At 44.4% G+C, this 25916-nt stretch overlaps 1 long non-coding RNA gene across 3 annotated transcripts; it reads right to left on the bottom strand.

Annotated features, from left to right (window-relative positions):
- Positions 1–888: 888 nt before the first annotated feature.
- LOC134159673 (uncharacterized) lies at positions 889–24211 on the bottom strand. 3 transcript variants are annotated; one of them, XR_009963246.1, is made up of 4 exons: positions 23966–24211; positions 23482–23771; positions 9182–9247; positions 889–2403 (listed from the first exon to the last, which is right to left on the bottom strand). It is a non-coding gene; the product is annotated as an uncharacterized LOC134159673 (long non-coding RNA). The 3 variants fall into 3 exon arrangements; XR_009963249.1 differs by lacking the exons at positions 23482–23771; positions 23966–24211 and adding an exon at positions 15367–15488; XR_009963252.1 differs by lacking the exons at positions 23482–23771; positions 23966–24211 and adding an exon at positions 10487–10701.
- Positions 24212–25916: the final 1705 nt, after the last annotated feature.

Here is a 25916-nt window from a genome sequence, read left to right as displayed (position 1 = left end):
ATCCATATGGGCAATTAGGTTCCCAATATGAAGGGGCTTTGCACAGAGGCTTGCACGTGACTTTGCCAGGTAACAGAAAGTGATTTCTGCAGGTCAACTGTTTAGTAATAAATTGGGTATATATGTATGCAATACATGTTTGTATATACATAGTATTCTGAAAATGGCAAAGACGCTTGTTTGGCAAGAGGAGACTGAAAATGCCTCTTACATGAGTTAAGGATCGGGAATCTGTAATCCTTAAGGAAATGTAGGACTGAAATAGTAATGAATCCCATGCAAATCTCAAGCAAGAGGTACAATACCAAGACTAGCAGGTTTCTTCCACCCAAAATCCTCTCTCACAAAAGCAGCCTGAGGATACAGGGTTGCATAAGAAGTCAGGCTGGTGTGAATAGATCACTGTCATAACTACATTAATGATGAAAAATATTTTTGGGCATCATAGCATTGATTTCCCTTCTAATGAGAGCCTTACCTGCCTCTGCAACTGTAACAAAAACCATTATGGATCACCACGGAAAGAGCATTCTGGATGATCCAATTTGCCTTTCAATGCGCAGAAGAATTTGATTTTGTAGCATTTTCAAAAGGATTTGGAATTACAAAGCTAAATCAGAATTATTTTTATGTATGAGAGAAATACCCTACTGACCCAGGCCAGAAAACAAGCACGGATTAACAATTTTCAGCCTAAATAGCCACAACAAGCAAAAGTGTAACAGGAATGAATCATCATTAGATTTCAGAAGCTGCTACTGGCACTGGCTGCTGTTATCTCTCACTTTTAACAATCAGGCATTATAAGGGAGCTTGTACTTTGGAAAGTATCAACTCTCTCAAGAGTTACACTGACAAGTCAGGCTCTGCTGAAAATAGCAACCAGCAAGGGAAAGAAATGGGACATTTATTTTTCTTAGGTGTAGTTTGTTACAAATAGGGCATCACTGGAAATGCCTTCCATGTGTTCCATGCAGGGCACAGCTCAGCCTCTCTGCCTCCTCCTCACCACCACTTCTGTTCCTCCTTCCAACTTGCACCTTGTTAAGAGATCAGTTCAAGGTGCTCAGGTTTCCCTTGGGTTTAGGAGATCTCAGCCAAGTGTGGCAGCAAGGGCCTTTGACAGGCTGAAAAGTGACTTGTAGGTCTCGGAGGAAATCAGCCTCTGACATGAGACCTGAGCCTTTGGTGTTTGGCATCGTGCTTCCGCCCTGAGTGCATCTATTATTGTTCCATGGGCCCTGAAAGAGATGTCAGTCGCATGGCTGAAGGACAGAGGAGAGCTATAGGAACGAGAACCCTCTGGAGTGACACGGTTTCATGCTGTTTCTTTAATTTTTTGTCTGGCAAGTGAAATATCTTTCACCAGAAGGTGGGAAAGGACTTGGAACAAAATTGATCTTGGCTGAGCAAACATTTGACAACGTTCTGTGGGAAACAACCATCTGTCTTGGGAGATATCAACTCCAGGAGATATTGATGGCACTAAAAATATCTGCCTTAGTCCCCAGTCCCACGGCATTCGGTTTTCAAGCGTGGAGAGAGCTTCAATCCTTCAGCACTAAACCTTTTTATTTACTGTATTTTTGGAGTGTTCACTTGCCAGGTGTGCAGTGAAAGGCCCTGGTTTGTTCAAGATGCAGCCGCACACGTTTTGGTGCCTGGATCGAGTGGAAACTATAGAGGAGCTGCAAGAGAGATAATTAATATGGATTAAATGGGGAAAAGGGCTTTGTGCTCTGCTTCACAAGTACAGACCGTACACAGAGATGGATGTCTCTATCTCAGAAGAGCTGCCTGGACCCAGTTTGGCAGGCTGGTTTCTTCTGAGATACATGAGAGGAAAGGAAAAACACAGTCTTTGAAAGAAACTTTAAAAACGTTCTATGAATTCAAAACAGCTCTTCACAAAGAGGCTAATGCATTTATTGAAACTGAGAGGCAGCCTGCATCCCATGAATCATTAACATTTAGACCATTTCACCTTCCCTGTGTGGATAAAAGTCAAGATAATCCCAAGGTTTTCCATGGAGATGTGAAGAAGGGGCAGCCTAAATTCACCGATAAGTGTTCTGCACAGAAGCTGACATGTCTGTTTCATGCCTGTGATTTGCTGGTCTCCTGCAGTCCAGGCAGGTGCTTTTCTGTGGGCCTGTGAAGTAAGCAATAGTTATTTTTACCACAAACCGGAGGTCTTGCTACCAGGACATATTCCTCTTTGGAAGAGGCAGTCATTGGCCACCAGGGATCTCTGTGGGGTGTCAGAGACCAAAGCATTACAGATGAAAGCCTTGATCTCTAGTCCCATACCTGCTCCAGTGTCTTGCTCTCTCCATCTGTGATCAGTGCAAACTCTCCACCAAAGAGATGCCAACATCCACATCTTCCCCCAAAGACCTTCAGCTGCAGTAAGAACGAGGTGTAAGGTGTGTTTGAGATGCGTGTATTGCTGCTGCCCAGCAGAGTCAATAACAAGGGCCACAAACTCATGCCAAGAGCAAGAACAAACGATGCTTCCTGCTGACATCCCCCTGCCACCAGCAACAGCCCACCAGTGAACCCCAGAGCTTGATGTACTTTCTCCATGTTTAGTCTCTGCTACAGAGGACTTCTTTCTGTGGCCAATGTGACAAACCCATGGGAACCCACGCTGCTTTCCTTGCAGAAGAATGACTGCTCAGCGTAACCAAATGATTGAAAGGCAGGGACATGAAAAGGGGCAGGCTTACCAGAGCATAACTTTTCCTCATGATGAAGAAGGCTAAGATAAGCTAGACTGGCAATCACACTTTAATGATGATGATGATGATGATAATATCAATCCATGTTGAAGGCCTGTGGCTGAGTCTTCCTCAAAAGCTGACTTAAACGATACAAAAGAGCAAGAGATGTTAAAACCAATCAGTGATGGAGGAGAAAGATGCAATGACTGCTTCATCCGTATATACTCAGGTGGACAAGGAAAAGGGGGTGTTCCAGCAGTACAGAATAGATTGATAACAAAGAATTCCCATTTCTGGAGTAGCTGAGGGAAAAAAAAAAACAAAACAATATAAAAATGCTTTAGAAAACAGCAGCTTCATGGTCCTGGAATAGTGAATGCTACATGTGCGGGGAGAAAAGGAGTAGGGGCTTGCTTGCTGGGCAACTGGAGCAACCAGAACACTCTGGGGAGTGATAAAGATAACGGATCACAGCCAGGAAAGAAGTGAAAACACCTGAAAGAGAAGGGGAAGCAGGAGAAGGGATTTCTTCCTGTATGTACAGTGAGAGGAGACGAGACCAGGCTGATAGGATGCACACTTCTTTAATGATTTCTTTTTTTAGTTGGGTTTGTTTTTCATGACAGTTCTGAAATAGGATAAAGTACAGAGAAAGGCAATGCTGCATAATGTGGACAGGAAAAGGGAAGTGTTCAGCTTTTCCATTTAAATGCATGTAAATCTCTGTGAGGTCTGTGAGGGGGGGACACACATGAATTTAAAAGCATTGTGCTGAAGTAAACTATGACTCCAGTGACAGAACAGGCTCATTCTGAAGGCTCATAAGCACTTACTGAAATGATGAACTGTGCTAATAGTCCCAGGCTGTGTTTCAGGATGCTCAGTGTGGCATTGACTCAACAAACACATCAGACAGACAGAATTTAGCACCAGAAAGCCCTCTTTAGCTCTTCAGCAGTGTGACCACTGCTGTGCTCACAGGGACCTAGCTGCAGGGATGGGATGGATGCTACAGCTGTGGAATGGATGCCCATCCACAGTGAGCTCCAAGGTGGGTGTCCATGGGTGGTGTGACATACCAAACTGCTTCTGTAAGAGTCACTGCGCATATCCTGCTGATCCTCTCTGCCTTTTTCATCCCACTTTTTCCCTGACAGCCGCACTGCTCTGCAAGGCAAGGATGCAGCCGTTGCAAACTGGCCTCATGGAGAAATAAAGGAGGAATGGAAAAGCTGATAGATACAGGCCTGGACATACCCATGGAGGGAATAAGCAGCCCAGGTGTGGTGGTGGGAGCAAAGAGCATGTGCTTGGCTTCCTACTTAGTGGTGACACAAAAATCTCAGTCTGTGACACAGAGCTGGGGATGCTGCCACTCGCACTCTGGCTGCCTTCCTCCGTGTTTCATTGTGCAGGGTGACAAAGAGGAAGAAAACACTTGAGAGACACTGGATTGCTGCTCAGGGCTGGAAGTTATTGGTGGTGCCTTACCAATGGGAGATCTTGCTGCCTTTGAATCACCTTTCCCAGATGTCCAAACCCAAACACGTTCCTTTTTAGCATCTGAGGGAACACCATCATACCTCATGAAGCACAGGCTGGCCTGAAAGCTAAGGACATGAAAAGCAGGCCATTATAAATAAAAACCAATGACTCCATATCAAGCTCCTTATTCCCAGACCTTCAAAACCCAAATGAAGCCAATTAATGTAAAGAACCACATATGGTCACTAATAATACATACATTTCAGTTGTCCTGTGCAAGCCAAAGCATTTCTGCCACATCATCAAATGCATTTATATCTGTGCACTCTTTATTCAGTAACGATTTATTTATGTACAGTTATGGTGCACCCTGAAACACACAGCTAACTAATTAACTCATAGCCACCTGGAATGGCAATTAGCACAACAAAATCTGGAGCAAAAGCATAAGGCTGAGCATGGGATGTACATGCTTGAATCACTGAAGATAGTCAGTCTCAATGGTTTTAACTCATATAAGGAAAAAAACATGCATTTCAAGTTGAGGCTGTCCAGTGCTAACGGCAGGTCTGGAATATCAGGCTCTGACTGTGTGCAAGGCATAGGCTTAAGATCCCTTGGCCTTCAAGCCTGCGCAGTGGGATGTGCCTTTCAATATGCTATTAGAGTTAGACCAGAGAAAATACTGAGTCTTCTATCCCATGGAAGCATAGAATCATAGAATGGTTTGGGTGGAAAGAACCTTAAGATCATCCAGTTCCAACCCCCTGTCATGGGCAGGGGCACCTCACACTAAACCATGTCACCCAAGGCTCTGTCCAACCTGGCCTTGAGCACTGCCAGGGAAGGAGCATTCCTTCAGACAAACTTATTCTGCCAACAGATCATGGACTCGAGGTTTTTGTGATGGAGAACAACAGATCTTCATGGAACCACTGCACAGGAACCAAAGCAAAACCAAGTTAAATTTGGGTGAAAGACTTCATACTCTGTGTGCATATGCAAGAGGGCTGCTAAGTTGATAGAAAGCCTTCTGATATTGTAACTGCTGGACTTGAGGCTTCTAGTATTTCAGTATTTACCATCTTGCTTCTTTTGCTACGATGAAGAATCACAACGATTGGGCATTGCTTGTGTAACTCCACACTGTGCATTTGCTGCTGATCGGTGGGTTTACTCCTGCTAGAAACGTGGAGGTGGGCTACAAAAGACGAAGCATTTCCTACCTGCATTTAAGCTCCTTTGTGCCTGTTAAAGGGCTTTGCCAAAAATCAATGACAACCTGCCTGCTCCCATGCCTAATTGTCACAAATGTGTGAAAACAGAACTCGGCGCAGTTAGTAATTATCCCTTCATTATGCCGATGTGCTTCTGATAGAATAATCATGATCGGAAGACAGGTGAGTCTCCTCTTTCCGTTTTCTGTTTGCAATTTTAACTTCTTTTTCTGCTAGTAAGAATACTCTTTCTGTTTTAAAGAGACAACAACGAAACCCGCCTTTGGAAGCCTGTGCCTGTCCATGCAGCACTCAGTGACAGCGTGTCCCCTGACCCGAACAACCAGACTCGGCGGTAGCAAACAGCAGTGGAAATCACAGGCACATGAAAATGCTGGAGAGAAGGGCACATAAAAAGCATCTAAAGGTGAGTCTGAAAGAGAATTTGGTGCCCATCAAAGGTAGCTCAGAGTGTGCACATCATCCAGGGGCAATGCTCATTAGGATTAGTTAACTAGCAATTTCCTTCCTTGCTGGCTTTTAACCATTTGTTATTTATCATGCAGCCTAGTTTGCTCTGCAATAGACACTAAAAGGTTTAGGATAAGCAGCAGCAGTCACTCCAAGGAAGTAAACCTCATCACGTACCCTTCAGCTGGAAATCATAAACAACCCTGGAAACACATAGCTGACCCCTGAGGTGGGAGAGGAAAACCAAGAAGGCACCTTTCCTGATCCCTACAGAGGGAGCTGACAACAGCTATCCTTGATCTGCACATTACATGCAATGTAAATACATCTGTTCTTGCTAATCTTACAGTAAGTTTGATTCCAAATTTTGCCTTTACCTCCACAGCCTTTAAATTCATTCCTGTCTCTCCTCTTCTCCCTGTCTTTGAGGACAAGGGGTAACAGATTAAAACTTAAACAGGGGAAGTTTAGATTGGATATAAGGAGGAAATTCTTTCGTGTTAGGGTGGTGAGGCACTGGAATGGGTTGCCCAGGGAGGTTGTGAATGCTCCATCCCTGGCAGTGTTCAAGGCCAGGTTGGACAGAGCCATGGGTGACATGGTTTAGTGTGAGGTGTCCCTGCCCGTGGCAGGGGGTTGGAACTGGATGATCTTGAAGTCCTTTCCAACCCTAACTATTCTATGATTCTATGAGTCTATGACTGCCTGCTCTTGGCAGTCTCTTCCTCCTTTCCATACCATCCAAAAATGTTCATATTCCTCCTCAACTCTGTATTCATGCAGTCTTCTGTCCCATCATATCTAGCTATTCAGAGATATATTTGAGAAATAAAATAAATAAAATTAAGTTAATAAAACTTACAATCCTGGGAAAATATTTGCTTTGGATATGGTATAGAGAATTTAGGAAGCTGGGAACTCCCAGTTTCAGGAACTGGGGGACGGTTTTACCTGGTACAATGCCTTTTTTGCACTACTGACCAGAAAACGCTGGTCTGCCCCTGGACTGTTTATTCCAGAACTAGTGAGCACTGGCAGCTGTGCTGGAGAGTTTGAAAAGGACAAGTGATGCTTGTAATTTGTGTCCAGCTTATTTAGTAAGGCAGCAGAGGATTTAGGAATGAGCCCAGATTAATTAGAGAGTTATGTGCCATTTTACAGGACAGCAAAGCCAGTGTCTGACTGTCATTTTAGAGTGACTGAGCTGTGACTTCTGTACAAGCGAGCAATGATGCTGCTGGTGGAGGTGAGAACAGCCATGCACCCATTTGCAAGTGGTTGGAGGACTGGCCACCTCTCATGCAGAGCAAAGACAAATAGCATGGTTGTTTAATATTGAGTCTATTAAGCTCCTCATTCCTCTGGCAAATCCAGTTGATTTTCAGGACAATTAAACTGTTTGTGCCTCCATCCAGTCTGTTTGCTGCTGTTAAATTCCAAGGCAAAATGAGCTTCATTTAAAACAGCAGCACCAGTAATAGATAGTGCAGCTCTTTGTAATGAGATCCTCTCATCTCATTTGGTGACTTAACAGTGAGCAATCACAATAGTTAGCAATGCAGATAATGCCTAACTACTGACATCTGAGCCAGCAGACAGGGACAGGGCTTGCACATGAGAGGTGAAGTTTCAGGCTTCCTCAAAACTGAAGTCAGTCCCTTCCTGCACAAAGGCCAGCAGTCCCAAGACAGTGTCACTTTTGCCATCTCCCATCCAGAAAAGTCTCCCTTTGCACAACCACAAACCTTGGCAAATGAGCATGAATCCAAGCCCAAAGCTCTCACACAACAGTTTCTAGGAGTAATCCTTCGGTTCATGTTCTGCCATAGCAAGGGCATGCTGCTTTGTTCTGAGGGGCAGCCCTACAAGCACACGTAAGGATCTCTACAAGCATTTCTGCATGCCACTCTGGTGCTGTGTGTTTCTTCCATAGAATCACAGAATAGTTAGGGTTGGAAAGGACCTTAGGATCATCCAGTTCCAACCCCCCTGCCATGGGCAGGGACACCTCACACTAAACCATGTCACCCAAGGCTCTGTCCAACCTGGCCTTGAACACTGCCAGGGATGGAGCATTCACAACCTCCCTGGGCAACCCATTCCAGTACCTCACCCCCATAACAGGAAAGAATTTCCTCCTTATATCCAATCTAAACTTCCCCTGTTTAAGTTTTAATCTGTTACCCCTTGTCACTACAGTCCCTGATGAAGGGTCCCTCCCTATAGTTCCCCTTCAGATACTGGAAGGTTGCTATGAGGTCTTCCATCTCACCTTTTGTCACTGAAATTCGGGAGAATGCATCTTTCCGAACAAGAAAAATGAAAATCAAACTAATCCCCTATAGAGAAACCTGACCAGCACTTGGCATGCCACTGCACATGCATTTTCCCCAAGGGGAGGATGCAAAAGCAAACAAAACATGGCAGATGTTAGTCGTGGTGTTTAATGTGCTGTTGGAAGGTGCTCAGATCCTATAGAGATGAGAGCTCTGACGTCTACAATACAGAAGCCAAATACTTCAAGATGAGCTTTTCATGTTGCTCTGTTTTGAAATATTTCAAGATGATGTGGCACAGAAATAATTTCGGCAAGAACAGATTTTCCTAAGCAAGACAGAATGATAAAACATTACACTTCATGGTATACAGCTGAAATGACACTACCTCAAAAGACATCACCTCATGTGAAACAGACGATCAAAATTGATTTCTGATGTTTGATTTTTCCATCAAAATGTGGAGAAGATGAAGAACATTGCAGCAGAATTTCTCCAGATTGAAACACAGGCTGTCCTGCACGCACAGAGCTTCAGACATCACAAGTTGTCTCCATCTTTATAGAATCATAGAGTAGTTAGGGTTGGAAAGGACCTTAAGATCATCCAGTTCCAACCCTTCTGCTGTGGGCAGGGACACCTCACACTAAACTACGTCACCCAAGGTACACCCATGTCATCTTTTCCAGTCATTAACGGAGTAACTACCTCAGTTTGTATCTACACTGCAGTGACAGACATGGTTAAATTCTCAGATGTATTAAAGATTTCCTAAGCGAATGGAAAGGAGAATAAACCCATCTCAGTTTGTGCATGATGCATTACGTGATCATTTGACTTCAGGATGTTGGAGTTTGCTTTATCAGGATTTGACACTGTCTACTTGACTAAGCAGTAGCTCAAATTGAAAAGGTAACAAAAACACTGACAATGCCATGCCTGTGAGCTTCAAAACAGCACAAGGCTTGACTAATGGAACATGTTTTTTGCTCTTAAAGGAACTACTTACCCATTGCTTCATCTTCTGTTCACCAAGGATCATCCCATCACTTGCTTAGAGTTGTGGTGCATTTCTCTGTCCAGTAAAAGAATAAAATCATACAGATGGAATAAAAAGTTCCATGGCTTCTGCTTAAGGTGTCAGAGGTACCTTGTGGTTTCTGTACAAGGGCTCAATAAAGATACATTATGGAAGCAAGAGAGTAATAGCTGCCTACGCAGAAAAGGTTTGCAAAGGTGTGGGAAGTCAAACAAGAGCAAAATCCTCTCCTAAGGGAAGCAGTGACAGAGGCTGCTTTACACTTCTTGACTCCTGGTTCTGGTTCAAGCACAATGTCACAACCAATGTACATCCAATTGCTCTTCCTAGCCAGGGCTGTTATATCCCCAGGGAGAGAAATTGCACCCTGGGATGCAGGCAGCGGTTGCCTGGTGCCTCTTGCGCAGTGCCCTGCTGGAAAAGTCACAGCACAATCATCTCCCTGACGAATGTGGAGCCAGATCTAACCTGTGATGGGAATATCCTGAGGCTGTGCCAGGGACAAAGGGTGACACGACCAGAGCGGGCGTCCCCAGCGCTCGCCAAGGGCCTTGCTGCAATAAGCTCCATCTTCTGTGAGCTGCTGTACATGAGCTGTGGGAGAACTTTCCCTAAGGAGAGAGCCCACATCACTCTGGAATCCCATTCCTGTTGTAGCATCATACCCCACACCAGAGCGTAATTCCAGAGTAGGTACAATGCAGTACCACCAGCTGCTGATGTTAAAAAGCCCAACAGGACAACAACCCCCTAAATATAATGAAACAAGCTGCCAAACCCCAGGATGTTATTTAGATACTACAATACTCAGAAATTTTCTCATTATGAATCTTCTCTTACTGAAGCCTCTAGATTTCTCATTATGAATCTTCTCTTACTGAAGCCTCCAGCTTTTCTCTGGAAGCAGGGAAGCAAGAAAACTTGCCCTTTTCCCCCCTCTTTTATTCTTTTCCTGAAGGAAATGTGCCTGTTCTTCAAGTCATATATTGCATAAGGTACCCTTGGAAATCAGCAAGCAGATTTGCAGTAGCATTCAGGTTCCTTCTTCATGGTGAATTTAGGATTACAGGGAGCCAGGTATAACTTCATAAAAAATTAAAAGGAGGAGAAATAAGCAGTCAAAATTATCATGCAAAGTGGAAGCTGTATTTTTTAATGTGAATATTAATTCTACAGAAAAGAAGTAGAAGAAGTACCCTTAATAAAACAGTTTTCTCTTTTAACCAAAGACATAATTAAAACAAGCTCTTCGAAATAAATCCCCACCAAATATACCTGACAAAATATCCAAGGGAATTCTTTCCTCTTCCTACTCTTCTGTTGTCACATCTGTGGGGATATCTGTGCTGTTTCTTGCGATATATTTCAGGTAGCCTGGAAGCTTGTGCCTTGTAAATCAGACTAAGAACCAGGCAGGTGGCATGAAGGGCTAAAAGAAGTTACTGCAGACCAGGGAAGAAGTGGGGTTGAAGCTAGAGTCAGAGCTGGAGTCAGAGCTGGTGCCTGGGGGCAGCTCTGTGGGTGCAGGGTGAGGTGTTTGCCAGTCCCCTACACCGGGTCAGGTTTGTCACCCCTGTGTCATAAGTGGCTCTGTCCACATGCCCTGTCACCCATCCAGAGCCTTTAGGCCTGGCCTAGCCCCTAAAATGAAGTATAAGGAATACAAGCAGCAAAGCTGGGTTTGAGCAGTGCGACCTTGCAGAGGAAGGGGCTGCAGGAATCTCACCCCATCTGCAATTATGTATGTCTGTGCTTTGATCTAGGGGGGAAATTGCAGGTATTTCATAGGAAAAACACCTTTTTAGAGGAAATGGCAGCATGTATCCCTATGCCAATCCAGTAGGAATAGCTCTTTAACATAGGAGATGTTAAAACAAGCATTTTTGTACCTGTCTTGTCCTTTTGACACCAAGTTGTAAGAACACGGAATAAGGACAGGTATGTCTGCAGGCATGCGAAAGCGTACACGTTGGCTTCTTGTCTGCATTGCCCAAATGTAGCCAACAGACTAAGCAGCTCAGCAGCCCGGAGAGGATTAACACATCAGGAGCAAAATGTAATCAAAAAGTGTGTTTTCCCTCCTGTCCATGCTGCATGCCTGAGTACCAGGAGGGGGACAACACGCTAAAGGGACTGCATTGTACCCAGTGTCACACGGCATCGTTAAATATCAGATTAAATAGCAGATAATTTAGGTAAAGACCAACAGGCACAAGGACACGCAGAAGCGCTATCAGCCAGGACTCCAAGGATGACAGGTTGTTACCACAATTTCCTAAGAGGCTGCAGCTGTGAAACTCCCTTTGTCTTTTATTTCTCACCCTCCCACTCAGCAACCTTCAGAAACTGGAGTTTAAGTCTCTTTTAAGTTGATGTGCTACAAAGGAACCGAAAGAAAGACTCAAGGGGAAGATATTGGCTTTAGCTATTTGATCCAGCTTTTTACATTGCTATTCTATGCCCAATTCTGGGAAAAAGAAATCCCTTTATCCTCCGATTCCCCACCTAATAAAAACTAGGCTATTTTATCCAAATAGCAAAGCCACGTTGCTTAACGCCTGCATTGATTTCAGCCCCCGGAGAGTCAGATCTGAAAGATTTTCCCTGAAGGACAGTCAGAAAGGAGAGCAATTTCTGCTGCTCTACCTTTGTCACAAAATATTACTCTTCCCATCAAGAAAACAAATGTTGCAGCAGCATAAGGAGGGAAGGCAGCAACAACGGTGCAGGCAGCAGCCCTGCTCTGCCCCATCAGTGGCTCAGCGCCTTCCAGCACAATGTGAGACCAACAAAGGGTGCTGCAGCCCCAGCTCAGCTTTCAGTGGGGTTGTGCATTTTGCCTGCATGGGAAAGCATCAGGAGACGATGGCCCTTGCCACGGTCTCCAAGTTCCTGCAGGAACAGGGAAGAGTGGATTTATCAGGGCAGGTCTAGTATTAGCTACAACTTCCTCAGCAGGAAGATGCCTCCATTCCATTTCTTTTGACTCCAAGGAGGGAGACAAGAACAACAGCACTAGAGTGCCTGAGGTGATATACAGCACATCATACACAGGTATGGGGCATCTTCAAAACCCCATCTCCAGCAGGTCCTCCCGGGGAAGCAATAGCTGCTACCAACACTATGGAGACAGGGGAATCTGATCCCAGCCCTAGCTTTAACCCAGCCTGCCCCCATGGATAGAGATATGGGGCAGTGGACAAGCAGAACTTCCCACAACTCACACAAACAGAAACTCTTACAAGGTTTCAGGGTTCTACTGCCTCCACAGGGTCGATATTGTCAAAGGTGGGGAGAAGAAGAAGGAGGGTTATAAGCAGGTGAAACAGCATTAAAGATCTCTTTCTCTCAAGGAAAGCAGGCTTTACAAAATGCCACAGGAACTTGAGCACAAGCCAACACCTATTTAGTATCTCAGTTTTCCTGGAGATTTGCAGCAGGAGCATGGAAGTGTGGAGATCCCTCAATTTCCCTTTAAAATAGAACCTATCAGACAGGCAGGAAAGAGCACTTTGCATCTCTTCCGGGTATCCCCGTTACACAGAGAAAACAATTACTATATCAATGGAAAAATTAAAAGCTGCAATTTGTTTTTCCTTTACAGGTGTCAACTCCTGAGTAGAAGATTGCAGCTGGGGAAGCTGAGTTTTGGAATGCAAATGGAAAAGCACTTTCTGTAGATGTCCTACCAGTAATAAGCTGCGAAGAACACAATCCCTTCGGCTCCAGAAACCATGCAGATGAAGCCCAGCTGTCATTACACAGTTGGGTCCCGAGTAGCAGCAGGGAGAAAAAGAGTGGATTTCAAAGTAGTTTCAACAAGAAGATGAAGCTGTTCAATTCAGTCAGGAATTGATCTGGATAATTCACTGTGCAAATGAAATATTGCACCTGGGTTTTGTTTCTTTTCTTTCTAATATCTCTCTTTTTCTAAATACATATATATATTCCTAACATTTCCTCACATGCTGCTCTGCCTTGCTCTTTACTAAAAGAAAAAACAGATGCTGCAGAAGTGTTATCCAGCTTTGAACCCAAACATAAACTCTAAAACTATTCTTAACCTCATGCCTGCAGTCTCAAATACTCATAACATCAAATATGGCCAGATCTATTCTACCTGTTAAAGCCAACATACACTTCCAAGAGCAAGCCCTAGCCCAGACCACTGGTCTCCATGTATTCCAGATTAAGGTCAGGCTGATACCTTATCCCGAGCTCTGCCTTCACTCTCACAGCTCCAAATACCTGCAAAATGAAATGCATCACTGCCAATCTCCCATACAGGGAAGAAGGCTCTCTGCTAAGCAGGGCTTACCTGCTTCTAGTTTCCCCTCAATCTCCACTTAAATCTCACCCTGACCTTTGTTTCAGTACATCAAGGTTAACTGCAGTGTGCTCACACTGGCAAGCTAAATCCTTCTGAACCCTGCCTTGCACCAAGTTATCTTATGTGCTGACAACAGATGAAGCAGAAATAATGGATTTTCATTCTTTTTTGCAGCAGAGCATCCCTGAAGACCTTGCACAAGGCCTATGATGCCCAAGGAGATGATGTTGCGTTGCCATCCCCTGTTGCTATTACTTCTGCTTTAAAGACCCTGAGGTTTTCCCTAAACAGCGATGCAAAGATGAATTTACTGCTTCAAGAAGCAGAACTGGTGGTGCAGAAATCCACCAATTATGGGATTATGACTTGCTTTGGAGCTTTGCAGGCCAAGCCTTCCTCAAAGGCATTGATACTTAGGCCTTCTCTTTCATACTTTTGAATGGATTTATTTGGTGGTTTGGTTTTGGTTGGTTTTATTTGTAATTATGTGTTTCTTTATAAAAAGATCCTACAGTCCTGTCTCCTATTTTCTCATCTGAAAGTTTATTTAGAGGAATCATCTCCTTTTTGCCCTTAGTTAACCCCAAAGGAAGAAGATTCTGAGAATATTAAGAAAAACTTTGTCCAGTCAAACCCCTGACAACTGGTCGAACATAAAGCAAAATGCATCAGGCCTGGTTTGCAGCAATGTTTATGAGCTGGGTTTGCTTCCAGTTGCAGCTGGTTATTGGTATTCCTAGGGCTCGATCCAGACCTCTGAGCATCATGGTGGTTGTTACCAAGCCCAAGAGCATCGGGATCTGGCATGCTTTGCCTCAAAAGGACATTGCAAATCCATCCATACAGCTGCTGACCTGCCCCAGGTGCTGCAGCTGCACACAGCCTAGGAACAGCTCAAAAGCTTGCCAGGAAAAGAGATAAGCACATTTAGGGGTATCTGCATAAATGATGGGGAAGCCTCAGCTGATCTCAAAGGGAGTGTGATCAGACCTGAGGATGGTTGCGTGTGGTGATACGTGATTTCCTGCTTTCCTCCATCTTATCCATTCCCAGAGCAGCCCTTCCCCCTTTATCGTTTACAAGCTGGTTATTAAACTACAAGGCTGGAAAAATATTCCATGTTCTCCATTTCCTTCACTGAAATCACACTGAAATGGCACAGCTGCCCACTGCTGAAGCAGCTCCAGCCACAAGAGTCAGACACCTGCAAGAGGAAGGTCTGTCTTCTCAGAGCAAGTAAATCACTCTAATATACTGTTCAACAATGAGGCTAACTCCCAGCCAAGACAATACCTTTGGGACCTGCTGGTGAAGGCAGACGTTGCTCTCAGCCCATTCCTGTGTACTGACACAAGAAGAAGCAGCAACCTGTTGTGACTTTTGCAACAGCACCAACATTTCTGTGGAAGATGAAGAAGAGGTCAGCCAAGAGATGAGGGATTCCTTGCCTTCCTCTAGCACACTCAGCTTTAGAAGGAAACTGAGTCACTGCTTGCAAATGCTGCAGACAGCCCCGGCAAGCATCCAGCAGCCTTTTAGTCTGGATCACTGTGACCCCAGAGGAACTTCCCTTAAGAGAAAGACAGATCCACTCTCACCTTCGGTTGTTTCTGGCAGTGCTAACAACGTCTTTGTCAAACACTGGCCTAAAAATATCCTTCAACAGCTGCACCTGTATCCTTTTATTTCTCAAGAAAATCTTTGCTTTTTACTTTTTTACTCTAAAGTGCATGCATAGACAAAGGAAAGCAAAATCAGCAGGGGATGAAAAAGCATTACCGAAGATGATTACAATGCAATCTTAGTTAATGAGGTTGTAGCATACCTTATTTTCTCCCTTTGGCTTCTTATTAATATGACAGATCCTTTTTGCTTTAAACCACCAAGAAGTACCAAAGTTCATGTTAAGTACTGATACACATCTGCTGGAAGGTGTTTGGTACTTAAGAAGCAGAGTCATCACTGGGGTTGCTATGGCAAACAAGCTGTTCTATCAGTCAGGAAAAGAAAGCGCTGTATAAATACTGAGTAATTACTCAGAGAAGTAACAGTGCTAGAGCAAGAACAAAACCTGAAGTTAGCTTCACCCAGTGTAACGCAGCCAGATCCCTTCTCTGCAGTTACTGGAGATCCGTGACTGCAGCATATTCTGGTTTTGCTTTTTTCAGGAGCTACTCTTCTAGGCTGAAATGTATTTAGGAAGGTTTTCCTGCATCACACCTTACCTGAACTGAGCAACCCGATGTCGTGCAACCACTCTGACCGTAGGTTCACTGGGCATAATCAAAACAGAGCATGCCACATCTCTCAACAAAAATGACTAAATGGCAGCTGTTCAAACAGAATGGGGAGTGGTGAAATCCTCACCTACTAGAGCATTTCTGACAGGTTCCTGTCGGCTGTATATTGGCTCCATGCTGCTCAGCATCTCTGTCCATGATTTAGAGGGAAAAAGAACACATCAGAATAACGACTAGTGATGTGTCACACATGATGCATGACACATACACACAGCAACACAGAAAAGAGTAGGACAACGAATAACAGCAAAGCCTAGTCATGTAAACCCAGTGAAAGGCAGCTGCTAGTGGAAACATGTTTGAAGCTGCTGCATTGAATTCATAGTTAAAGGGAGCTACACTGGATTTCCAACCAGGTAGCTAGGGAGAGCCCCTCCTGCTGGTTGTTGTCACCAACCCGGGCTGCTGAAATGGTCAAGAGACTTGGCTGTCATAGAATCACAGAATGGTTTGTGCTGGAAAGCACCTTAAGATCATTCAGTTCCAACTCCCCTGCCACGGGCAGGGAAACCTCACACCAGACCATGCTTCCCAAGGCTCTGTCCAGCCTGGCTTTGAACACTGCCAGGGATGGGGCATTTACCACTTCTTTGGGCACCCCATCCCAGTGCCTCACCACCCTCACAGTAAAGAAATTCTTCCTTATATCTAACCTGAACTTCCCACTGCTAGTGCTGCGTTTACCTCCTATCCCATGCCCTGGAGCCATCAAAAACAAGGGTGAGCTTCAGAGCATCCAACTGAGAGAAGGGAATCAAGTGAGGAGACCGGTGGGTGGTAGATAGAAGAAAGCCTGGGAAGACAGGAGAGAGTTTTCATAGTTCTATCAGAAAGTCAGAGCTGAAGACACCAAAGCAAATGGTGTTATCATGAACAAAACAAAGCAGTTTTGCCCGTCATGCTTTTAATTTAAAACTTTCTATTGAGAGCTGTCAGAAGTCCCTTCTGGTTATATGCTTGTTTAAAGGCTGCATCCTACCATTACAGTACACAGGTTATTCTGTCAAATCTTCCATATTCCAACTCTCTCTACCTTCATGAGCTGAGGTACATCCTCCCTAAGGTTACATGAGAAGTTAAGTTTTGTCTTCCTACAGGCTGTTGTTTCTCACTGTAGAATAAATGATGCCTCAGCTTCTTAAAAAAGCCCAGATGTATTTCTGATACCATTGCCATAAACTTCAACCATTAGAGCAGTAAAGAGCTTAATAAACCAAAGTATCACAGTCTTGTTACCTCATTCCAGTTGCGCCTCAGCACCATACAGTCACTAAAGTATTTCTCATCACCACATAATTTTCAGGCTACTTCTGAATTTCATAGATGGAAAAACAGAAAACCAAATAGCTTATGCTATTTTATGCAGCTGCATAAATCTCTGTACAACCAATGTCCCACCAAAAGAACCAGAAACCAAATACCATCCCTGCCAAATCCCAGTTTCTCCCAGCTTGATGTGAGGTGGCAAAACACTTGCAGAGGGGAGGCAGGGGCTGCAGCCAATGCACTTAGATTTCATTGCTTTTGGGTAAGCTGGTGGTGGCTGCTGTTTAGGTCACGTACATTCAACACTGCCAAATATCAATATGAAAGTATAGGCAAGGACAACCACCCTCAACCATTTTGCCCAAGGCTCTGTCCATCCTGGCCTTAAACATTGCAGGGATGGAGCATTTACCACTTCTCAGTGCAGCCTGTTCCAGTGCCTCACCACCCTCACAATAAAGAACTTCTTCTTTATATCTAACCTGAACTTCCCTGTTTAAAGTTAAACCCATTGTCTCTTGTCCTATCAGTACAGTCCTGAGGAACAGTTTATGGAAGAAGGAACACAGCTGTAAACATCCAGGATGCCCTGACTGGTATGTCCACAGCTAACAAGAGGTAGGCAGAGCACCCGAGTTCTGGAAACTCTTACAGCATGGCTTACAAGTGTCCTTTTGTGCAGCACAAGACAGAGGTGAGCATCCACTTCCAAATTGGCCTTGGGTTCACCTCCTTGCCTCAAGTATTACAGAGAGCACCATGCCTTTGTGTCCTCTGCCCTGTGCACCACAAGACCCCTTTTGGGCTTACCAAAGACCAATACCAACAAAACTTAGCCTGGGCAAATGAAGATTCCTTTGTTTTCCCCTTCTCCAGGCATGGTTTGAGCTTTCACCCCGTTTTCCTGGTAAGCTCCTCTCCAGCTCTTTGAGGTTTGCAGCTACAAGGACAAAACCTCCAAAACACTTCCCTCCATGTCTTTCCACTGGCCGTAAATGCTAACGTATTAAATAACCCCACAGTGTGCTGAGGGACCCTTTACATTATTTAAACGCTATCATTCAGGTGTGAACCTTTCCATTGATTTACCACTCACTTCTCATCCTCTCCTGGATGCATTAAGCAGCTGCAACCCACAACTGGTATTGAAGAATAACAATTCCATTTGTTTGAATCTGACGCAGCGCTGCTCACTTTTGCAGCCCATATAATTCTCCTCACTACGGTTTATGTGACATTAATGACAAAATAAATAATTCAGCATGGTTTTCACCCAAATGTAGCCCTGTCAGAGACTAATATATAATCTTTGCTGGCTTATTTAACAAAACAAGACGCTGAATGGTACTTTCAAAGGTCAAAACTCTCATTTTAATGGAATTTGGTGGCAAAGCTCCCCTGAGACCCGATGGTAACTAACAGGTACAAGCTCCTGCCAACCCGTCTTCTCATTTAGCACTCACATTTGTGCTCTGCACATGTACCTTCTTACCTTGCACATCTTAGGCTGGTTTTTCATGAAGCTGCACTTAGCTTGAAGGCACCATGAACTGAAGCTGAACAGCACCAGGAATGTCTGCACAGGGTAATTACGAGAAAAGAGAACTCCTACTTCACTAATGATGCCCGGCAGTGAGACTTCATGAATGAAACCACTCCTGGCTCTCGGTGGTGGATTCCGCAATGAACCAAGTCACTCCAAGCATCTGAGGAAGGCTGCTTGGCTACAGAAGCACTTTAACGAGGCCACTATTAAAAAAAGAGAGGAAAGGGAAAAAGTAATTATTTTTTCTGTACATTCGTGACAAAATTTCCAGTAACTTCATTGAGGCCAGGATATGCCCTTCTATTTTTTCCTTCATTTCTCATATGCTCATTCCTACTTGCTCTGTGTTCATTAAGGCTGTCCTTAGCTGCTGTGTTAAAATTGATGTCAATAGCTGTATAATTTCTGCGTAAAGGAACACTCCTACCAGAAAAACCTTTCAGCCTACAGTGCTGCTTTCCCTTAGGGGTGCATTGGCTCCAAAATGATCTTAGGGTTGCGTTTGGATCAAGAGCCTTATTTCCTTCTGGGCAAACTGTTTCAGTGCCTCACCACCCTCACATTCTCACCTTTCTCTTTGTTGGGATGCATTGCTCCTGAGCTTAGAGAAGGTGATCCTTGAATATTATCCAGCTTTCCTGGGCTCCTCTTCTATCCAGGGCTTTATCCCATGGTACGCTACCAAGCAGAACCCTAAAGAGGCCAAAGTCTCTTGTAATCTGCGGTAGTGAGTTTGCTGTGCGCTTTCCTCACTGCCCTAAGGATCTTGAACTCCACCATTTCATGGTAACCATTTGTTGATTAGCCAGATTTGACTGGCCCTTTCAAATCCCTTCCCTTTGATCTGCAGGATTGATGTTTGCCTGTAAACAACACATTCAGACCTGGCAAGTGCATCATGCCAAATTATTCTCCCCTGGAGCAGGGTCAATTTGATATTCAGATTGGCTTTTCATTTATCCTGGGTCTGCAAAGTGATTTTGCTTTCTTTCAGCTTCAATTTACCTAAACTATTGGTATCTGATTTCTGATGTTGCAGAATTGAACAGTCTAGGCTGCTATCCAGGGTGTTTTTGCTCATGTCCACGGAGTCTGTTTTTCCTGTTGTGCAACTGCAGTTGCTGTTTGGAAAGATCATAGTGTGCATTAGGTAGATGATGAAATAAAGCCTAATGAATTCTCATGGAGAGAGAAATCATTAAAGCTTGTGATTTGAAAATCATAAATGGCCCATTTCCTTCAAAATAAGATAATAATGAATAGATGATACATTTCAAAGTGTACTCTAAGTAAAACTGATAATGGTTTCCTTGGAGCTGGAAATTATGTGCCAGGAAAAGGATGCATCTGCCCCAAAAGCAGTGGAGATTAGGAGAGAATCAGAGACAACTGAGGTATCCATTTGGGCTTGTCTTCCCCAACCCTTGCTCAACAGCATTAACACAGTGAAGAGTAAACATAAAAACCCATAAAAATGGAAGATAACTTATTAAATGTGATGCAGAGGAAATCTATGGCAGGAGAAGGCACTGCTCCATTCCTTCAGTGTGTTCATCTACTGAAGGTAAAATCCTCTAGCAAACCCCAGATGCTGAAGCTACACACCATTCACTTATTCACATTCTCCTTTTTACAAACAAGCTGACATGATTTTAGGGTTCAAAACACATTTTCCTTCATATTGCCCTAAAAGAACCAAACTTGCAGACTGAACATACACAGGTGAGGTTGTCATGAAGTAGATGATAATCAATGACACAGCAATGATCATAATCTAAGCCTGCAAAATGTCTCCCACCCAGAGGAGACTGGTACCTGAGAAACATCCGGCTTGGCTGAGCTGCCATGCTCCATCTCTGGTAACCGTTAACATTTAAGGTCAGAGCAAGAGCCCTTAAGTTTACATGGCTACAGTCAGTGCTGCATAGAAACATAGAATGGTTTGGGTTGGAAAGGACCTTAAAGATCATGTCCTAGTTCCATTTATCCTTCCTACAGGGCAAATATATCAGCCAGAAGAAGAGGCAAAACTTAAATTGACACCATGGGGACATCAAGACTGGTCTCATAATATGTCATGTATAGGAGCAAAAATCAAAGTGTCCTCTTTGTATAAATGATCCAAGAAAAACACTGCAGCCTTGCAAAGAACAACTGATGGCACAGAGGAGCTCTTGCAAAAGGCTATCTATATTCCTGACTCTACCTATGGTCTGCAGTTTGATTTGCTCAGTCCCATCTTTGGTTTAACTGTCCATTTAGTCTGAATTGCATGCAACACTTAAGGAAGCATAGGTGGGACTGACACGAATACAAATGAATTCCTTAGGTCTGGAGTTATGACAATGATACCAGGAAATGAATTCCCAGGGGTTTTAAAAGAGGCGTAAAAAAGAAATCGCTGCTTCCTTTTGTCTGAGTTCCTGATAATTTTCAGCTTCTGAAGACATTACCTAAGTTAACTTTCTGCACTAAACTTTTTTACGAGAGAAATAAAGTTATTTTCCTTACAAATAAAAAAGCATACTCCCCACCATAGCAGCCCTGCGATCGTATTTAAGGCACCTCCCAGGGTAGAGCTATTCCAGATTAGAGAGCACTTTCATTTGAACCAGAGGTTGGATTGCACTTTTCATTTCTGTACGCCACAGAAAGGCTGGGATGCTCTGGAAGCAGTGCTGTGCCGTTAAATGGATTGACTGCATTCAGCAATGCAGCAATTTCCAGTGACCCCAGAAACTGCAGCCTTGAAAACACTGACCAGTGCCTGGTCTCATTTATCACAAAGCGTGCGAGCTGCTGACTCCCACTTGCCCCTCGGTCCTCCTGAGGAAAGGGCCATGACAAAGAGGGAGGGAAAAGTGGAGCTCGCTGCAGGGGCTGACTCCTTGGAGCAATAACTGTGTTCCTCCTGTAGAGCAATTGCTGTGGGATTTTGAAGACCGAAATCTGCTGTGCTTTATTCTGACAACGAGAAGTGTTTTGTTGCTTTGTTCCCAGCAATTCCACCCAGCTGGGCCTCCGCATCCCCTATTTTCCTCTTATGCCTCACTTTCCCTTCCCTGTCAGCTTTGGGGCTGGGGAGGAGTGATGATGACTTTTCAAGCCCTTGTGCCACCTTGATCACAAAGGTCAAGGCAAGCCAGTGATCTTGCGTAAAGCTTTAGCTCCTTTGAGAAGATGCTCTTTAAAACCAGCGTCCCTGGTTCACCCCAACCCACCGCTCAGGTCCCACAGCGCTGCAGGCTCTGGTGGAGAGCAGGGAGCAACCCCCTCATTCACTGGCATATTCGAAGTCTTGCTGCCAAGCCCACACAGAGCCTCCTCCCACACCTCTGAGATACCCCGGGTGCTTTTGTCAGCAAAGCAGAATAGTAGCATGAATAACACCGACAGTGTCAAGGACAGCAAAGAACAATCAGCCCTGCTCTAAATGCTACCAGAATATTTATAACCTGAGTGTTTTGCCCAGGGAGCTGCAGCCTAATTTAGGCTCCTGCTTCCTGCTTACTTTCCTCTCCCCAAACACATGGTAGTTTTCTATCTTTACTCTCCAGAGTCTTTTATTTGCAATGTCCTGAACTTGTATTTCTCCTTCCCGTAGCTACAAACGCTCTTCCTACTGCATGAAGCAGCCAAGCTGGTCACCTCTGCTGGCAACACTCACAGCTTCACAGAATCAAGCCTATTACAACAAATAAATCATTCCCAGCTATCTGTGCACACACTTGAACAAGGTCAGTAAAAATGGTTGCACATGACGGGCTACCCAGCCCTAGCTATATCCTCCTATCTTGGTTTAAGAGTGGCTCCTTTCAGATTTACTCCTTCACAGTTATTTTCAGTAGACCAGAAATCAGCTCTGCTCAGCAAAAGTGATTGAGCTGGTCCCTTCATCCTCCCTGAGCTCAACCAGTGCAGTCCTGTGCACTGGCACAGGTATCGAATATGAAGGGATTTAAGGAAATTAACTGTCAGTACTGAGGCTGTAGTTAAGGATGTTCGGTAAATTCACAACCAGATTTGAAGCGATGTGGAAGTCCTGGCAGGAGCAGGCACAGGCATGCAGGAGCATCACAGCTCCTACCACTCTTGCTTAACTTGCCCAAGTTACCACAAGGGTAACCCGTGACTACCCTTGAGGGAGGGAAGGAGCACAGGGCTGATCACTCACCCCTGCCTATGGCACCTTGCTCAAGCTGCAAGAAGGATACCCCCAGAATGGCCCACATCCCTCTCATACAGCCTCTGACTACACGGCCTCTGTGCGTTTTGAGACTCACAGCCTCTTCAGAGTGTCTTTTCATCCCCTGTCTTTGCTACAGTCTCAAGAAATACAGTGTCTGCCTGACTCCAAAAGATGAGATTGCTGGGTTCCCCTCAGCTTTCACTCTGGGAAGAGCACAGCTCATTTCCTATGCACTGAAGCAAATGTCTTCCTTGCCTTCAACCAGTGATGCACGTCATACAAAGGAACAGTGGACTTCACCACTGCAAGCATGTAAATGCTATTAGAATTAATGGGAAACATCAATTTCAAAGACACTCTTTTAGACAGATTTTGTGCATTAAATAGAGGTAGGTGAAATGTTGCAGGACAGCAATTTATGCATGGGAAAAAAATGGAGAGCTGATGATTGGCTGAAACCACTGACCATCACTGGCACTGGAATGGGAAAATGATCAAAGCGTTTTCAATTTGCCTTTCAAATTATAACCCAGGTCTAAGTAAAAGGTACTGAAAAGTCCTCAGCACGGCCACCAAGAAGCAGACCTAAAGAGAAAGGATTTTTACTTGTGCTAGCTAACAAATAACTCAATTACTCACCCAGCACTAACGTAAGGGCAGAGAACTGGAGCGTTCCCTGCCATTGGCACAGGGGAGATTTGGGTGGGTGATTCCATTAGCACCGTGGAAGTCCCTTCACATCAATCTCTGTGGCATTAATGAGGAAATGAGGCAGCAATAATAGAAGTTTGGGAACAGTTCCTTGGCTCCACTTCTGGATCTCAAGCAAGGACATCTCAGGTTTCCCATCTCTGCCAGGGCACAGCTTGTGCATTGCTAAATCTTCACATTGGGCTCCAATGCTGTGTTTTAGAGGTCTCACAGTGGCCCTGGAAGCAGGGAAACATAAACCAAGTAACAATAAACACTAGTGCTTTTTCCTTAGCATTCACAAATTTGGATGCCTTTAAAAGCTGTGCATTAAATGACATGGTGAAGGAAGAGAAATAGTTAAGCATTCAGGAGTGAGCAGATTTGCTCCTGCAGCAAAGGCACAAAGCACTTGACTCTGTAACATCCTCACCAAGTAATTGTGTGAAGGCTCTCGGTGTCGCAGCTATTGTTTCATCTCCTTATCGGCACTGCACACTGCCTCGGGCTCTGAAGCTCTTCCCTGAGAGGGCTCCCCCCGGGATGTTCACACACACGCAGAGCCCCATTAAGATGAAAGCGCTCCTGGCCTCTGCCCATCTTCCTGCACTGTGTCTGCAGACTCGCACGATGTGCAGCAAAGGAACAGGTTTTGCTTTTAAGTTAGGAAAGTAGCACTGCTGCTGGAAAAAAGAGAAAGGGGAAAAAAAACCCTGGCTGCTATTCCAGTGGTGGCTCTTCCCAGGAAAGCCTGGTTAGGCCAGCTAGACCTAGAGATAGGACCTGTCAGATAAATCACTTTATGTGTCCCAGCAGTTCCTGCTGCTACATAATCACACCAAACGGGTTTATAAATGAAAACTCAAGTTATTCCAAATATTGCTTTTATTTGGAAACAAAAAAATAATCTCTCTCCACCACCTAAAAGGAGGAAAATAGCAACTGCACTGGGGACAAGCACCCGCCTTTCTGAAATCACTGTGTGGCAAGGCCACAGGGATCACTGCTCATGGGGAGATGGGAGCTCACTAGACTGGAAAGGAAAGCACCTTCTCAACCAGGGCTATGGGGACAACCACAGAACACTGCACTTCTGATTGTCACAGTTTCGAATGAACTTCTGATTGAGCCTTTAATTTAATCAAGGGTTCATCAACCCCTCAGTAGCACATCACTACTAGGAGATGTATTGGCCACCTGGATCACAGATTAATACATCTACATTATCAACATACCAGCACTTTGCTGCTAGGCTGTTAACTTTAAAACTCTGATGCTCTTCTCAGTGTGAGATGCAAGGGCAGTCAACAAAGGAAAACCTCTCCCCTCTGACCAAATCAAAACCCCTTTCCTGCCAGTTAGGTATCAGTCCACATCCCAACCTGGCAGGCACAGCTTCTCCACATTGTACTAAGATCACTGAACTAAGCCAAGCAAAAAGTTGATATGATGCCTCCTTTTCTACTCAGCTGACTTTGGAGGGTGAAGACACAGCATATATGACTATTTTTGTCCTCCCAATGCTACTATTTCTTGGAAAGAAAAGCTTTTCAAGGGTCCCAGAAGATGCAACTGAAGCATTCACGGTCCATTTTTCCCCTTTCCCAACCAGGCCTTTACACTCAAGCATTAACAAAGTCCTCATGCAGCAATTACATGCCCTTTGCTTCACACAGGTAACATCCAATTACACACACTGTGGCTGTATCTGTCTTGGTCCCAGCTTGGTTAAAGACTTGGCTAAATCTGATTTGGGCAGTGCTGTGCCTCTCAGTAGATATCTAGAGCTCAGCTAAAGCAGAAGCAGTTGCAGCAACTTACACCACCTGAAAGCCTGCTCGCACAACGTACGCATTCCACCCTGGCTTTACAAACCATTTTGCAACTGTGTTGGCAGCTCAGGAATTTAATTGCGAGTCTCATGATATTGGGTGGTGGTTTTAATGAAAACTCCAGTTCCTGGGGAGCGCAGGAGTCTCAGCTTTCATTTAAAACCAATTAAGTCTCCTAATTGCAGCAGCAACCCGAGAACACCCAGCAAGAAAGTCCTAAAGGATGAAATCTGAAGGTAAATAAAAAGACCCTGTTCCTTCCCTGTACAGTTTTTATTTAAGAGAATGCTCCCAGGGTTTTCAAACAGATGACACAGGAGGCCCGACTCCTATGTACAAAGCTTCAATTCAGAAATACTAACATAGTACAATGGGCCTGCAGAAAGAGAAGATAACAATTGCTTTAAGCATTAGCAATGACTTATTTTTATACTAATAATAAGATAAAAGCACTTTCACCATAGCTTGGAAGAGGCAAACACATACATTGATAGCAGCCATTAGAAACAGGGTGACACAAGGCAGTTTAACAGCCAGGCAGAATTACCAGTT

Source organism: Pezoporus occidentalis, unplaced genomic scaffold (genome assembly GCF_034315485.1).
Source record: "Pezoporus occidentalis ecotype Australia unplaced genomic scaffold, CSIRO_AGI_Poc_V1 ctg10, whole genome shotgun sequence".
NCBI classification, from domain to species: domain Eukaryota; kingdom Metazoa; phylum Chordata; class Aves; order Psittaciformes; family Psittacidae; genus Pezoporus; species Pezoporus occidentalis.
Note: the sequence above shows the minus strand (reverse complement) of the source record. Positions and strands in the feature narration are given on the sequence as shown.